Source organism: Pecten maximus, chromosome 5 (assembly GCF_902652985.1).
Source record: "Pecten maximus chromosome 5, xPecMax1.1, whole genome shotgun sequence".
Taxonomy (NCBI): Eukaryota; Metazoa; Mollusca; class Bivalvia; order Pectinida; family Pectinidae; genus Pecten; species Pecten maximus.
Genome location: NC_047019.1, coordinates 38381916 through 38400770, shown reverse-complemented (window position 1 = coordinate 38400770; position 18855 = coordinate 38381916). Strand labels below are relative to the sequence as shown.

The window sequence follows — 18855 nt, the reverse complement described above, 5'->3', positions numbered from 1 at the left end:
CAGTACACCTACCCTGTCATACTGATGTCTACAGTATACCTACCCTGTCATACTGATGCCTACAGTCTACAGTATACCTACCCTGTCATACTGATGTCTACAGTACACCTACCCTGTCATACTGATGTCTACAGTATACCTACCCTGTCATACTGATGTCTACAGTATACCCCCCTGTCATACTGATGCCTACAGTCTACAGTATACCTACCCTGTCATACTGATGTCTACAGTACACCTACCCTGTCATACTGTCTACAGTACACCTACCCTGTCATACTGATGTCTACAGTATACCTACCCTGTCATACTGATGTCTATAGTATACCTACCCTGTCATACTGATGTCTACAGTACACCTACCCTGTCATACTGATGTCTACAGTATACCTACCCTGTCATACTGATGTCTTACAGTATACCCCCCTGTCATACTGATGTCTATAGTGTATCTACCCTGTCATACTGATGTCTACAGTATACCTACCCTGTCATACTGATGTCTACAGTATACCCCCCTGTCATACTGATGTCTTACAGTATACCTACCCTGTCATACTGATGTCTATAGTGTATCTACCCTGTCATACTGATGTCTACAGTATACCCCCCTGTCATACTGATGTCTTACAGTATACCTACCCTGTCATACTCATGTCTATAGTGTATCTACCCTGTCATACTGATGTCTACAGTATACCTACTCTGTCATACTGATGTCTACAGTATACCTACCCTGTCATACTGATGTCTACAGTATACCTACCCTGTCATACTGATGTCTACAGTATACCTACCCTGTCATACTCATGTCTACAGTATACCTACCCTGTCATACTGATTTCTACTGTACACCTACCTTGAAATACTGTAACTGATGTCTACAGTACACCTACCCTGTCATACTGATGTCTACAGTAAACCTACCCTGTCATACTGATGTCTACAGTACACCTACCCTGTCATACTGATGTCTATAGTATACCTACCCTGTCATACTGATGTCTACAGTATACCTACCCTGTCATACTGATGTCTACAGTACACCTACCCTGTCATACTGATGTCTATAGTATACCTACCCTGTCATACTGATGTCTACAGTATACCTACCCTGTCATACTGATGTCTACAGTATACCTACCCTGTCATACTCATGTCTACAGTATACCTACCCTGTCATACTGATGTCTACAGTATACCTACCCTGTCATACTGATGTCTACAGTATACCTACCCTGTCATACTCATGTCTACAGTATACCTACCCTGTCATACTGATTTCTACTGTACACCTACCCTGAAATACTGTAACTGATGTCTACAGTACACCTACCCTGTCATACTGATGTCTACAGTACACCTACCCTGTCATACTGATTTCTACTGTACACCTACCCTGTCATACTGATGTCTACAGTAAACCTACCCTGTCATACTGATGTCTACAGTACACCTACCCTGTCATACTGATTTCTACTGTACACCTACCCTGTCATACTGATTTCTACTGTACACCTACCCTGTCATACTGATGTCTACAGTAAACCTACCCTGTCATACTGATGTCTACAGTATACCTACCCTGTCATACTGATGTCCTACAGTATACCTACCCTGTCATACTGATGTCTATAGTATACCTACCCTGTCATACTGATGTCTACAGTACACCTACCCTGTCATACTGATGTCTATAGTATACCTACCCTGTCATACTGATGTCTACAGTATACCTACCCTGTCATACTGATGTCCTACAGTATACCTACCCTGTCATACTGATGTCCTACAGTATACCTACCCTGTCATACTGATGTCTACAGTAAACCTACCCTGCTGTATTGATCCCCACCTCAATTGTCATTCTCTTGCATTACTTTGCACATCTTGTTATCGTCATGAATTTGATGGAATAAAATTGTCGCTATTCAATATATATGTCAAAATTGTTTAGCATATAGAAAAGTATGTTTACTGATGTTTGGTAAGTCAGACAGTTCTCTGACAATTTTATTAGATGTTTAGATCAACATAAAAACCAGCAGCCCTCTGGTTATTCTGAGGAATGAGCCCTGTAGTAGATCTAGAGGTAATGGTCCTTGTATATCTTTTTCCTACACATTCACGGTTCCATAATCTGTCTTTATGAGAAGGGTGTCAAGAAATGGCTTCCACATTGGTTTTTTTCCTCACCTGGGAATTTAATGCTATGCTGTGTTGATATGTGTAGTTAATCCATTGTAAACATGATAAGTACCTTTATAGCTGTTATTTATCACCGACTTACATTGGTTGATTTTGTTTTTGGTTAGGTGCCTTTGCGGATACTTACTTACTTAATCCTCTTCGTGCGTTGACGCACATAAGGCCGTTACCAGAGTTCTCCAGTGCTGTCGGTCTTGGGACCATTTTTGTACTTGTCCCCATGTCCACCCAATCTCCTTCATTTCTTTCTCTACAGACCGCCTCCAGGTTTCTTTTGGTCTTCCTCTCTTCCTTTTGCCTGATGGTGTCCATCTCAGTGCTACCCTAGTAATGGTGTCTGGGTGTTTCCTGTATATATGTCCTATCCATCGCCATTTTCTTTTCTTTATTTCCTGAGACAACGGTGCTGTATTTGTAGTCCTGTATAATTCTGAATTGGAGATGGTATGTGGCCAGAATATTTTGAGGATTCTTCGTAGGCATCTCGTCTGGAAGACGTCTAGTTTATTTGAGATGTTGTTTGTTATCTTCCACGACTCTGCTCCATAGAGAAGGACCCCGAGGACATTACTCTTGAAGATCTTCAATTTGGTGTTAATGCTGAATTTGGATGATTTCCTGATGTTGTTCAATGCAGCAAACACTCCCCTTGCTTTTGTTATGCGGGCTTGCACTTCTACCTCAGAGTTTCCGTCTGCTGTTATCTTGCTTCCGAGGTAGACAAAGTCATTTACTTGATCTATGGTGGTGTTACCAAGCAGGATGGGTTAATTCATTGGACTTTGCGTTGACTTTCAGGGTCTTTGTTTTGTTGGTGTTGATGTTCAAACCAATCTGACTTCCTTTTCTAGCCATATCATTGGTCCTGTCTTTGATGTCACCGTGGCGATGGGATAGAAGAGCTACGTCATCAGGGAAGTCTAGATCTTCTAACATCTCTGTCATGTTCCAGGTGATTCCCCTGTTGTTGTTCTTGGTGGTTTCCTGCATTACCCAGTCTATACACAGGAGGATAAACCTATGTAACTATTCTCTAAAATTCTCAAACTTATTTAACCAACTTTTAACTCATGATCAGTGTCCTAATAGTTTGATAATTGGGAGTTTACAATAAAATCCCACTAATTTTAACACTAGAAGAATGAGGGGCTTCCAGACTTCCGTCTACCATTTTGACAGTTAAGAATTTCTTGCTGCTAAGAAACATTAGATAGATCTTTGTCAGCAGATTTTGTTATCTAGTGATACAATAAATATTTGGCTTTTATCGTGGGAAGGTAAAATTCATAAGTAAGGTTTTGTGTATATAATACATTCAACAAACAGCCGAGGGCTTACTACTTATATAAGTTGTGAGTTAATCATGTTTAATACATACAGCTATACACTGACACAAATCGCAATGACCTAATGCTTATTTCATGTAAAAATATTTTTCAATATTTCATGATCTCATTAAAATGAATCAGGCAATATTCTGATTGTTGAACTTTAGCTTATTCATGTATGGATGTCATTGTAAGCTCTGCATCCATACAGTAGATACACTTATACATGTAATAACATAATTGTCAATCATTACCTGTAGTCACCACAGGTAAATAAGGTAAACTTTTAATTTTTAAAGAATCTTGAAACAGATTCATCATTAGTTGGTGATACCAGGCCATCGAGTGTGTTATGTTGTAGTATGTCTACAGATAATCACATAGAGAGAGAGCGTGTGAACAGAGAATTAAGTTAGAATGTCGGTGGTCAGTCTTATGTAATTATCCATTGTTGTTGATTAAGATTTCCACTTTACATGTTTTGAGGGTAGCTTGATCACTGTTTGATGCCAGCATTACTTGTTAAGTTGTATCCAGGTATTCACTGTGATTTATTTTTTGTCATATGTTTTGATAAAATATACCTTTACAGATTAAATCCTGTATCCCCTAGTGGACCACCTGATGGTATTATGACAAATAATTACAGATAACCAGTGGACTACTTTGACCGACGTTTACCTTCCTTGGGAATCAGTTTGGTTGTCAAAGAATCTAAAATTGACCTGCGTCTGCTTTTGTTTCATGTTTAAAGGATTTTTTTTTCTTATTTTCTTTCTTTAATACATATACTATACTTTAATCCTATATACTAATTAATACCTACATACTATACTCTGATACCAAAATACTATACTTTTAGTATTTTCAATGTAATTATCATGTGACTTTAAACCCCCCAAAAAAGCAAAATTGACCTAAGTCATGATCATTCGTTATGTAGAAAAACAATCTACATTTTGACTCAAATTCATGACATTTTGACACAAATACATGGCATTTTGACACAAATTCATGACATTTTGACACAAATTCATTACATTTTGATTCTAATTAATGACATTTTGACACAAATTCATGACATTTTGACACAAATACATGGCATTTTGACATAAATTCATGACATTTTGACACTAATTCATGACATTTTGACACAAATTCATTACATTTTGATTCTAATTAATGACATTTTGACACAAATTCATGACATTTTGACACAAATACATGGCATTTTGACACAAATTCATGACATTTTGATACTAATTCATGACATTTTGACACTAATTCATGACATTTTGACACAAGCACATGACATTTCAACACACACCTGTCATTCAATCAAAGTAGGGAATGGTAAAACATTTTCAACAAAGTTTTATGTTTCATTTTTGTAGTTGATCTATTTTTCGAAATAAGTTAGTGAAAGCATTGTTAACTTTGGGAAACACTGCCTGCTTAAAGGTGGTTTGGCCACCTGGGCTGAGTGTCATTACCAGAGCTGAACACCCCTGATTCTAGACAGTCTCGGGTGGTTTACTGACCACTTTAGTATCCAATCAGCAATGGTAAATTTGTTTAATGATACCTCATGTTTAATCTTTGTTGGTCAGCTGATATTGACCAAAATCAGTCCATAATGATAAACACTTAACAAATAGGATCAACCTGTCAACATGTTGTTCACAGTTGTCGGGATGTTGCACATAAAGGAGACCACACCACTACTTAACTCCAGTAATCCTAATCTGTGTGCTAGCTACTCTCTGATTCTATGACTGTGATAAGATTACAGAGTATGAGGTAGTACTGACAAAGGTCACAATGCCCCAATGTTTGTGGTTGGTACACAGTCAACAAAATCACTGCCTTACTCATGTGTTGTGATGGTCATTTTGTGGGACTTAGCTGTTTGTTTATATGTCCTTCATCTGTCGGTCATAACGGGTAGTTATTGGCCTACCCGTACATCCAGTCAGAGAATCACTTTATTTTGAGACAGTATGGGAACTTTTATCTGAACATCACAAACAAATTAAGCAGTCAACACTTTTCAAAATAAAAAATGAAATGACACCAAATTATCTGTTAGAACTCCTTCCTAGACTTTGATCTGAAACATCATCATATTCTTCTTGTCACCAGAATGACATCACTATCCCACGTTGTAGGACTGAACTACTTAGAAAATCATTCATACCTTCATCTGTAGACTGGCCCCCTGTCTCTAGAATATCAAAATGATAAATAAAATTGAGCTTTATAACTTTCGTCCCTAGGATATGTCTGATTCTAGATCCTAAGTTTCAAACTAGGGGCAGATAATCTAGTATTAGAATTTAGCTTGGTAATTAATTCTTAAAAAAAACCTTAGGGTCTGGTGGCCAGTCTACTTCATCTGTAACACACATGGAATTCCTCAACTCTTCTATAAAGACAACTTGGTCTGTTGTTGCATTTAAAAGCTGTTAACAATATATTGTTTCTAGTCTAAATTTCAGTAGTATACGATATATGTATATGACCTTTATAGAGTTAACCTCAGTGATAGTCCTTTGTGTTTACCCTGGTATGTGAGGAAGTAGAACATGTACATCACTATTTCTATACATGTCCATTTTACTCTATTGTAAGAAATCCTAGGAACCTAAAATTTTCCTCCTAACTGACACAAACACTCTTCTCTGGGGAAATCAATATTTCACTTTTGAACAATATAGTAAAACTTTTAGATATGTATGTTACATTAAGGATACAAACCATTTCTAGTAGTCTTGATTACAAAAATTACATGTTTTTAGGTCATCTGCCCTGAAGGGTCAGGATGACATATAGTCATCATGCTATGTCCGTTGTTGTCCGCCGTGCGTAAACTTTTCACATTTCAAACTTCTTCTCAAATTCAAATACCTCTGGGATTCAGCTCAAACATACCTGAAATGATCCTGAGATGGTCCTGAACAAGTGATCCAAGATGGTCGCCATGGCAGCCATCTTGAAAACCTCATTTTTAACTTCTTCTCCAGTTCCACTGGTGCCATTGAGCTGGAAATTAGTGAGGAAGTTAAGGAAGGGAAGCCAACAAAGTGCTGTTATTGTTCAGCTTTGTAAAAACTTTGACATGGCAGCCAGGTTGGCCATTTTGCAACATGATTGTGCAATCATGGTTTTCCTGAAAAACATTTATTCCATAAGTTCCACCAGTGGGATTCAGCTCAAACTTTCCAGAAGTGATCCTGAGACGGTTCTGATCAAGTGTTTTTATTATTTAGGTTGATCCAAAATCCAAGATGGCCACCTTGGCCAACAGTGTCACTACACTCGCTACAGAGAATGTATACTAAAATAGTATAAGGGTCTTTTGTAAAAACCTTGGTTAATATTTCTTGGGTATAGTTCAGGGTACAGAGAAACAACTGTCAACAAATTGTTATGTTAATTCAATTTATTTAGTGAAAAGTTCTATTTAAATATACATGTTAAGAAAGCCATGATTTTTGTAAAACATCTTTAAGTTAGTAGAAGGCTAACTAAGTTGTAAGAACTTAATCCTAATGCCTAATCCTTTTAGCCATTTTATGGCAATATTGGTTTGGTTTTGTTTAGCGTCCTATTAACAGCCAGGGTCATTTAAGGATGTGCCAGGTTTTGGAGGTGGAGGAAAGCCGGAGTACCCGGAGAAAAACCACCGGCCTACGGTCAGTACTTGGCAAATGCCCCACGTAGGTTTCGAACTCGCAACCCAGAGGTGGAGGGCTAGTGATAAAGTGTCGGTACACCTTAACCACTCGGCAACCGCGGCCCCTATGGCAATAAAATATGACAGGAAATGATGATGATGGTGAGGATTATCATTTATACCTGACAGGAAATGATGATGGGGATCTCATTTATACCAAACAGGAAATGATGATGGGGATAATCATTTATACCAAACAGGAAATGATGATGGGGATAATCATTTATACCAAACAGGAAATGATGATGGGGATTATCATTTATACCAAACAGGAAATGATGATGGGGATAATCATTTATACCAGACAGGAAATGATGATGGGGATCTCATTTATACCAAACAGGAAATGATGATGGGGATAATCATTTATACCAGACAGGAAATGATGATGGGGATAATCATTTATACCAGACAGGAAATGATGATGGGGATCTCATTTATACCAAACAGGAAATGATGATGGGGATAATCATTTATACCCCCTGTCCATTGTGCATATAATGTTTAGATTTTGTATAGTTTTCAGCTGTTTGTCAATAACATAGTTGTGATAAAGTGATCTGGTAGGTCACTATTATGGTGTTACAGTTGACTCCTGTAGTCCATCAGTCCAGTAGTCATTGTAGAGACTTCCACCCAGTTACATTTGTTTCAAGCCTGATGAACCTGTTAATGGAAATGGAAAGAAAAGTATTTATTTCCTAAGGTTCAAATTCATCGCTGTCAGATATAATACACAGGCCATATTTCACAATTTATGTGGAGTATATTAGAATTAAATTATTCTGCTAAATATCTACGATAAGCTAACAAAACTTGGTATTGTTCAGTTAGGAATGAGTTCATGTGATCATTGTAATTGTCATGGAGGATGGGGGGGGGGGGGGGGGGGGGATGGATGGGACTTCTGTTCGGGTCAGGGACCTCTGTGTGGGGTGGGTGGGGCCCTGTGTGTGTTAGATGGGTGGGGCCCTGTGTGTGTTGGCTGGGTGGGGCCCTCTGTGTGGGGTGGGTGGGGCCCTGTGTGTGTTAGATGGGTGGGGCCCTGTGTGTGTTGGCTGGGTGGGGCCCTCTGTGTGGGGTGGGTGGGGCCCTGTGTGTGTTAGATAGGTGGGGCCCTGTGTGTCTTGGCTGGGTGGGGCCCTCTGTGTGTGATGGGTGGGGCCCTGTGTGTGTTAGATGGGTGGGGCCTGTGTGTTTTAGATGGGTGGGGCCTGTGTGTGTTAGATGGGTGGGGCCTGTGTGTGTTAGATGGGTGGGGCCTGTGTGTGTTAGATGGGTGGGGCCTGTGTGTGTTGGCTGGGTGGGGCCCTCTGTGTGTGATGGGTGGGGCCCTGTGTGTGTTAGATGGGTGGGGCCTGTGTGTGTTGGCTGGGTGGGGCCCTCTGTGTGGGGTGGGTGGGGCCCTGTGTGTGTTGGCTGGGTGGGTCCCTCTGTGTGGGGTGGGTGGGGCCCTGTGGTTGTTAGGTGGGTGGGGCCCTGTGTGTCTTGGCTGGGTGGGGCCCTCTGTGTGTGATGGGTGGGGCCCTGTTAATTGTGTGTTAGATGGGTGGGGCCTGTGTGTGTTGGCTGGGTGGGGCCCTATGTGTATTGACCTGGTGGACCCCTGTATGTGTCAGGTGGGCGGGGCCCTCTTTGTTGAGGTTCTGTATCAGGGGAGGGGGGGGGGGGGGGGGGGGGGTCCAATATAATAAGGAATGGAAGTTGGACCTGGTTAGGGGGGTGATATAAAGGGGAAGTGAGGTGGGGGGGGGGGGGGGGGCAGTATAAGGGGGAAGTGGGGCTATACTAATGGTTCCAGACTGGTAATGTCCCTCTTACTGTTGTACTCATTAATTAGCCTAGGCCTTCATCAGGGAAGTGAGACAGCTTTATCAATAGAGCAATTAGTACATACTGCTGTATGTTTATATTGATGTCCCAGGGGAGATGGAATGAGCCTATAAAATATTAACTAGTGCTGTAAAAACTGAGAAGTATCAAGTATGTGAGGATAATGATCAAATATCTTGTGTTGTGTATATTGTTTGTATGATAATCAATACAAATCTTCAAACAGAAATATTTTCACATGATTTTTACAATGTGAAGTGACTTCAACAAGCCTAACACACTTACATACTTGTTGCAGATTTGACATTTTGCCTTTTACCTTCAGTGACTATGGATTCTTTCGGTATAATATTGATCATGTGAAACAAGAATGTTGTGTTTGGTAATTATCTGTGGGTCTCAATATACCCGGCTTCAAACTGGATAACTCGAATACGAACAGCAATTAGCCTGAGAACTAGAGAGAAACATCCTCGACAACTGAAAAAAACTGACAACTCCTCACTCAAATTAAATAAGCTGACAACTCCACACACAAATTGATACACTGACAACTCCACACACAAATTGATAAACTGACAACTCCACACACAAATTGATAAACTGACGTACAACTCCACACTCAAATTGATAAACTGACAACTCCACACACAAATTGATAAACTGACAACTCCACATTCAAATTGATAAACTGACAACTCCACACTCAAATAGATAAACTGACAACTCCACACACAAATTGATTAACTGACAACTCCACACACAAATTGATAAACTGACAACTCCACACACAAATTGATACACTGACAACTCCACACACAAATTGATAAACTGACAACTCCACACACAAATTGATAAACTGACAACTCCACACACAAATTGATAAACTGACAATTCCACACTCAAATTGATAAACTGACAACTCCACACACAAATTGATAAACTGACAACTCCACACTCAAATTGATAAACTGACAACTCCACACACAAATTGATAAACTGACAACTCTACACACAATTGATAAACTGACTAACTCCACAACCAAATTTATAACTGACACTTACACACAAATTGATAACTGAATACCCATGCTAAATAATTAGAATGCATTCAATCCAAAATTGATAAAACATTAACGAAATCCCAACTAAATTAATGAATACTGCGAAGTCACACCAATTGTTCATGATAATGCACTCCAACACATATTGTATAAATGAAGTATATCATACTATCACATTTATTTGTATAATAAAACTATTGGAAACAAAACCAATTGATATTGAAGAACTAACACTATAACATGATGATAATAGGACGATCACATCCAAATTGATACTGACACTACACACAAATTGATACTGAGCGATCATAAACCTTGTAAAAATGACAACTCAACTCAAATGTAAGAATCTCACTTACGAACAATTGACTAAACTGCACCCCCAGATAACTGCCAACGAATTGAAAGAATCCACAAGGTCACTGCAATGTGTATGTCATTATTTTGACAATATACTTTTAATATGTTTTTGTATTTTAAATATACGCGCCGTATGAAACGGAAGTCAGCTTTCCGCGAAGCATTCTACGGTACGCAATGCGGCAATAGTTTTAGCGCGCGCGGTAGAATAGCACGTGAGAATGCGAGCGAGCTAATGAGCGGATGTGATGTAACGTGTATGTAAACCTGTTTGTAGTGTACGTATTGTCTATTTATGGAATGCGAGTGTTGAATGTTGGGTAGTTTTACCTGGCGCACTGGTCACTTATGAACAGAGCGGTCAGAGGGACAACATCGTATATTGGTAATCATAGCCAGCATAGAGACGAAAAGATGTAGCGAACACTAGAGTCATTAAACGTAAGTACCTGTGTAAAAATATATATAAGCGTAATGTAATATAGTATCTTTTATATAATATATTTGATTAAAGGTAGTATTTTTGTTAAAAGTAAAGTTGATATTCTGGAAATTAATTCAGATTTCGGGCGTGGTCGTATTACGCGAGTGATTTCAATGAAGCATGGTTTTAATGTGTGCATTATTTTATTCATATAGCTTATTAACTGAACGTTAAGACGAGTACAGAGGACTCGGCGGACATAGTCCGGGAAAACCCTCTTCATACTGAAGAGGTGGGTATTTTAATGTAATTAAGATAAATGAATGATAATTGTATAAATAATGTAAGAGCTGCTATTTCTATATAATGTATAGATTGATTAAAACAGTTTTAATGTATATATTCGCCAATTGTAATTAATGTAACTGACTACGGTCAGGGAGATACTTTGTCTCATTGTATAATTGCGTGAATTATCATTATGTATAAATATATGGTAATATGATGTATTTCATGTTACAGGGTTTATTTGTATAATAATAAATATTGGAAACAAGAACCCGGAGTTGTATTATTGAAGAAATAAGACGACTATTACATTGGCGTCCATGTAGGGACTCGGGAATGATACTCATCGCTGCTTGCGAAAGCATCGCTGTTACCCCTGGAAACTCGAGGACGAGTTCTTTCCTGGAGGGGGAGTATGTAACCCTGGTAAATACTAGCCGCAATATACCGCTTGGCTAGAGAGATCTTCTCTTTAGCTCGATCGGTTGAGCGTAAGACTAGTAAGCCAGAGGTCCCGGGTTCGATCCCTAGCGGAGGCAGTGATTTAAATTTAATTAATCATGCGCTCTGTTACATTGGCGCCCACGTAGGGACTCGGGAATGATACTCATCGCTGCTTGCGAAAGCATCGCTGTTACCCCTGGAAACTCGAGGACGAGTTCTTTCCTGGAGGGGGAGTATGTAACCCTGGTAAATACTAGCCGCAATATACCGCTCGGCTAGAGAGATCTTCTCTTTAGCTCGATCGGTTGAGCGTAAGACTAGTAAGCCAGAGGTCCCGGGTTCGATCCCTAGCGGAGGCAGTGATTTAAATTTATATAATTCCTGCGCTCTGTTACATGAGTCTATAAAATATTAACTAGTGCTGTAAAAACTGAGAAGTATCAAGTATGTGAGGATAATGATCAAATATCTTGTGTTGTGTATATTGTTTGTATGATAATCAATACAAATCTTCAAACAGAAATATTTTCACATGATTTTTACAATGTGAAGTGACTTCAACAAGCCTAACACACTTACATACTTGTTGCAGATTTGACATTTTGCCTTTTACCTTCAGTGACTATGGATTCTTTCGGTATAATATTGATCATGTGAAACAACAATGTTGTGTTCGGTAATCATCTGTGGTTCTCAATATACCCGGCTTCTAACTGGATAACTCGAATACGAACAGCAATTAGCCTGAGAACTAGAGAGAAACATCCTCGACAACTGAAAAAAACTGACAACTCCTCACTCAAATTAAATAAGCTGACAACTCTACACACAAATTGATAAGCTGACAACTCTACACACAAATTGATAAACTGACAACTCCACACACAAATTGATAAACTGACAACTCCACACTCAAATTGATAAACTGACAACTCTACACACAAATTGATAAACTGACAACTCCTCACTCAAATTAAATAAGCTGACAACTCCACACACAAATTGATACACTGACAACTCCACACACAAATTGATAAACTGACAACTCCACACACAAATTGATAAACTGACAACTCCACACACAAATTGATAAACTGACAACTCCACACACAAATTGATAAACTGACAACTCCACACACAAATTGATAAACTGACAACTCCACACACAAATTGATAAACTGACAACTCCACACACAAATTGATACACTGACAACTCCACACACAAATTGATACACTGACAACTCCACACACAAAATTGATAAACTGACAACTGCTGTCTTCACACACTAAGAGTATGAGATATCAACAGTATTAATTTGTACCTGTCTTCACACACTAAGAGTATGAGATATCAACACAATAAATGTGTACCTGTCTTCACACACTAAGAGAATGAGATATCAACAGTATTAATTTGTACCTATCTTCACACACTAAGAGTATGAGATATCAACACAATTAATTTGTACCTATCTTCACACACTAAGAGTATGAGATATCAACAGTATTAATTTGTACCTGTCTTCACACACTAAGAGTATGAGATATCAACAGTATTAATTTGTACCTGTCTTCACACACTAAGAGTATGAGATATCAACAGTATTAATTTGTACCTGTCTTCACACACTAAGAGTATGAGATATCAACACAATTAATTTGTACCTGTCTTCACACACTAAGAGTATGAGATATCAACAGTATTAATGTGTACCTATCTTCACACACTAAGAGTATGAGATATCAACAGTATTAATTTGTACCTGTCTTCACACACTAAGAGTATGAGATATCAACACAATTAATTTGTACCTGTCTTCACACACTAAGAGTATGAGATATCAACGCAATTAATTTGTACCTGTCTTCACACACTAAGAGTATGAGATATCAACACTATTAATTTGTACCTATCTTCACACACTAAGAGTATGAGATATCAACAGTATTAATTTGTACCTGTCTTCACACACTAAGAGTATGAGATATCAACACAATTAATTTGTACCTGTCTTCACACACTAAGAGTATGAGATATCAACACAATTAATTTGTACCTATCTTCACACACTTAGAGTATGAGATATCAACACTATTAATTTGTACCTATCTTCACACACTTAGAGTATGAGATATCAACACTATTAATTTGTACCTGTCTTCACACACTAAGAGTATGAGATATCAACACAATTAATTTGTACCTGTCTTCACACACTAAGAGTATGAGATATCAACAGTATTAATTTGTACCTGTCTTCACACACTTAGAGTATGAGATATCAACAGTATTAATTTGTACCTGTCTTCACACACTTAGAGTATGAGATATCAACAGTATTAATTTGTACCTGTCTTCACACACTAATTATAAGAGTATGAGATATCAACAGTATTAACACATAGCCAAAATAAAACTTATGTACAGGAATTTTGTATGCCTATGGTAGTTTTTACATGTTCTGCTATTCCCCTTACCATGTATATATTCAGTAAATCAGTACTTATTGTGATAATTACATATGAATTAATTAAACCTAATATAGAGTAAAGGTCTGTTCATTTTAATATGTATGGTGAAATGTTTATGTACAAATAAAGAAAATACTACATACAAGATCTGTAGAAACATATTACAATATGAGAATTAGTTCTATTTATACTACTAAGTAAGTATGACCCCTTAGGGTGGCCCCTATGACCACTGGGGGAGGGGTAAAGGGATAGAGAGGAACCATTCCATTGGAGTGTTACTCTCAAACTTAGGCTGTCAGTCAGCATTTGATCAGCTGATCACAGGATAACTGGTTCTAACCGGTGGGCTGCCATGTGACAGGATTACTGGTATAGAGAGTGGCTGGGAGCCCTAAGGTTATAGATCAGGTGAGTACTACCAGGAATTCATTTGGATTAAACCGCCAGCACCCTGTACATGTGATTCAGTGTGGAAGCCTGGTCTGATAAGAGAGTGGGCTCAGTGAACCCACAGCCACAACACTTACCCCTCTACTGCCAGTAGGAGGCAGTGTGATAGCTAGTAATTGTGGATTTTAAGAGCATTTGAGTTTTTGAGTTTCTGGGAACTAAATTCCTTCAGGTAGGTGATGGAAAAACATGTCCATATTTTGTTTCAGAATTATTGTATTTTATTTGACTGTATCTCCAGAAAGATGACAAGTACTGAGACTGGGGTTTATAGTTGTATAATGACTGTAGGCAGATATGGAGACTGAGGTTTATAGTTGTTATGACTGTAGGCAAATACAGAGACTGGGGTTTATAGTTGTAATGATACAGAGACTGAGGTTTATAGTTGTTATGACTGTAGGCAAATACAGAGAATGAGGTTTATAGTTGTAATGACTAGGCAAATACAGAGACTGAGGTTTATAGTTGTAATGACTAGGCAGATACAGAGACTGGGGTTTATAGTTGTAATGACTGTAGGCAGATATGGAGACTGAGGTTTATAGTTGTTATGACTGTAGGCAAATACAGAGACTGGGGTTTATAGTTGTAATGATACAGAGACTGAGGTTTATAGTTGTTATGACTGTAGGCAAATACAGAGACTGGGGTTTATAGTTGTAATGACTGTAGGCAAATACAGAGACTGGGGTTTATAGTTGTAATGACTGTAGGCAAATACAGAGACTGGGGTTTATAGTTGTAATGACTAGGCAAATACAGAGACTGGGGTTTATAGTTGTAATGACTAGGCAGATACGGAGACTGAGGTTTATAGTTGTAATGACTAGGCAGATACAGAGACTGAAAATGATGTTAACTTTAGGATTATTCTTAAATAATTGTGTCTATAACAGGAATAATTAAGTTTAAAGTGATCATGAATTTAAATGATCTAAAAGAAAATGTTATATTCACTTTGTTGCAGAATTCTTTTGTCTTTCATCACAAATAGACTGTAAAATGGTTTGATAAATGAAAAGTGGTATGAATGTTGTGGCATTAATAATAAATACAAAATACAAATATAATAAAACAAAAATGGTAAGAAGGAAGAATTTAACACCAAATAAAAGAAATTCATGAAGCAATGCCAAGATTTTCTGAACTATGACAGAAAAGACTGCTATTTTGTTATTAACAGCTTTCCTTTATAAAAGGGACAACAGAATTGGCAATGATTAAAACTTATATGTATTCAGATGTGGAATGAGATAGAAGAGTCCAATATATGTAAACAGATGTGGAATGAGATAGAAGAGTCCAATATATTTTATACAGATGTGGAATGAGATAGAAGAGTCCAATATTTGTATACAGATGTGGAATGAGATAGAAGAGTCCAATATATGTAAACAGATGTGGAATGAGATAGAAGAGTCCAATATTTGTATACAGATGTGGAATGAGATAGAAGAGTCCAATATATTTGTATACAGATGTGGAATGAGATAGAAGAGTCCAATATATTTTATACAGATGTGGAATGAGATAGAAGAATCCAATATATTTTATACAGATGTGGAATGAGATAGAAGAGTCCAATATTTGTATACAGATGTGGAATGAGATAGAAGAGTCCAATATATGTATACAGATGTGGAATGAGATAGAAGAGTCCAATATTTGTATACAGATGTGGAATGAGATAGAAGAGTCCAATATATTTGTATACAGATGTGGAATGAGATAGAAGAGTCCAATATATGTAAACAGATGTGGAATGAGATAGAAGAGTCCAATATTTGTATACAGATGTGGAATGAGATAGAAGAGTCCAATATATGTATACAGATGTGGAATGAGATAGAAGAGTCCAATATTTATACAGATGTGGAATGAGATAGAAGAGTCCAATATTTGTATACAGATGTGGAATGAGATAGAAGAGTCCAATATATTTGTATACAGATGTGGAATGAGATAGAAGAGTCCAATATATATGTATTCAGATGTGGAATGAGATAGAAGGGTCCAATATTTGTATACAGATGTGGAATGAGATAGAAGAGTCCAATATATTTTATACAGATGTAGAATGAGATAGAAGAGTTCAATATTTGTATACAGATGTGGAATGAGATAGAAGAGTCCAATATATATGTATTCAGATGTGGAATGAGATAGAAGAGTCCAATATTTGTATACAGATGTGGAATGAAATTATGAAACTATTGAAATCTTGTGTTGACTGGTATGTTGATCGAGGTATAACTAGACTTGTGGAGTGATTGTGTTGACTGGTATGTTGAGGTATAACTAGACTTGTGGAGTGATTGTGTTGACTGGTATGTTGAGGTATAACTAGACTTGTGGAGTGATTGTGTTGACTGGTATGTTGAGGTATAACTAGACTTGTGGAGTGATTGTGTTGACTGGTATGTTGAGGTATAACTAGACTGGAGTGATTGTGTTGACTGGTATGTTGAGGTATAACTAGACTGGAGTGATTGTGTTGACTGGTATGTTGAGGTATACCTAGACTTGTGGAGTGATTGTGTTGACTGGTATGTTGAGGTATAACTAGGCTTGTGGAGTGATTGTGTTGACTGGTATGTTGAGGTATAACTAGACTTGTGGAGTGATTGTGTTGACTGGTATGTTGAGGTATAACTAGACTTGTGGAGTGATTGTGTTGACTGGTATGTTGAGGTATAACTAGGCTTGTGGAGTGATTGTGTTGACTGGTATGTTGAGGTATAACTAGACTTGTGGAGTGATTGTGTTGACTGGTATGTTGAGGTATAACTAGACTTGTGGAGTGATTGTGTTGACTGGTATGAGTGATTGTGTTGACTGGTATGTTGAGGTATAACTAGACTTGTGGAGTGATTGTGTTGACTGGTATGTTGAGGTATAACTAGACTGGAGTGATTGTGTTGACTGGTATGTTGAGGTATAACTAGACTTGTGGAGTGATTGTGTTGACTGGTATGTTGAGGTATAACTAGACTTGTGGAGTGATTGTGTTGACTGGTATGTTGAGGTATAACTAGACTTGTGGAGTAATGATTGTGTTGACGGTATGGTGAGGTATAACTAGACTTGTGGAGTGATTGTGTTGACGGTAATGTTGAGGTATAACTAGACTGGGAGTGATTGTGTTGACTGGTATGTTGAGGTATAACTAGACTGGAGTGATTGTGTTGACTGGTATGTTGAGGTATAACTAGACTTGTGGAGTGATTGTGTTGACTGGTATGTTGAGGTTACCTTAGACTTGTGGAGTGATTGTGTTGACTGGTATGTTGAGGTATAACTAGACTTGTGGAGTGATTGTGTTGACTGGTATGTTGAGGTATAACTAGACTTGTGGAGTGATTGTGTTGACTGGTATGTTGAGGTATAACTAGACTTCTGGAGTGATTGTGTTGACTGGTATGTTGAGGTATCATCAAGGTCCATGAGGTGTGTGACCAGGTAATGGTAGTATCGTTCGGTCTGTTGTACAGGGCCAAAGCTAAGTGAAACAGATTGCCATTTGTCCTGTGTGGTGTTTGTGTAACAAATTTGCCTTTATTTGCTTGTTTAAATGCTGATTTTTCATGTTGATGCTGCCTCTGTAGAATCAATAGACATAATGATTGATGTTTGTTGGGTCCCTATCAGGTACCAGACTGCCTTTATGGAACTTTTAATGCCTCTGTAGGGAGGATGGGTTGTCCAATTTTCATTGAAATTTTCTTGTAAGATGGGTACATGTGGTTGATGGATAATTTAAGTGGCAGAAAGTTATTCCAGTTCTGAGAAATGATTGAGAAGAATTGTGTATTTATGACTGGATGTTCTTACATATTGAATTTACGTGCATAGTTTGGATCCCTCGTACATGTTGGGAGTTTGTAATCTTCAGCTACAAACTGTACATAAAACCTCACTGTTTATTGCAGCAGGTTTCATGGGCATAAGGGACATCACCAGTCAGTGTTCTTGCTAAGGTTTAAAACAGGTGTTTGTGTTTTTTTAATTATTAATACTCAGTTGAATGTATACAATGTTAACTCGCATGCTGAAAAAACTGACTGTTTAAATTTGATGAATAACAGGTTGTATTTATACTGACAAACTGGTTTTTAATGAGAGCCTTGACCGTAGTATCCTCAAACTATGTGTAACACTGTCTGTCTTAAAATGTCAACATTTCTGTGTGATATGTTGGAACCTGTGTGCAAAAGCCATCTGTTTCAAAATGTATCAGGGATG

At 38.0% G+C, this 18855-nt stretch overlaps 1 protein-coding gene and 1 long non-coding RNA gene across 3 annotated transcripts in view; both read left to right on the top strand.

Moving 5' to 3' along the window:
• The first annotated feature begins 10620 nt into the window (after positions 1-10620).
• LOC117327983 lies at positions 10621-11512 on the top strand. The gene is made up of 2 exons (XR_004532763.1): positions 10621-10970; positions 11169-11512. It is a non-coding gene; the product is annotated as an uncharacterized LOC117327983 (long non-coding RNA).
• Positions 11513-14393: 2881 nt separating this feature from the next.
• The window catches only part of LOC117327981, a 44198-nt gene continuing 39736 nt past the window's right edge, over positions 14394-18855 (top strand). Inside the window, exon 1 of one of the 2 annotated variants that reach the window (XM_033885266.1) lies at positions 14394-14568. The gene's annotated coding sequence lies outside the window, so the exon portion shown is untranslated. Of the gene's footprint in view, positions 14783-18855 lie in introns of both variants that reach the window. The other variant, XM_033885265.1, reaches the window with a different exon arrangement.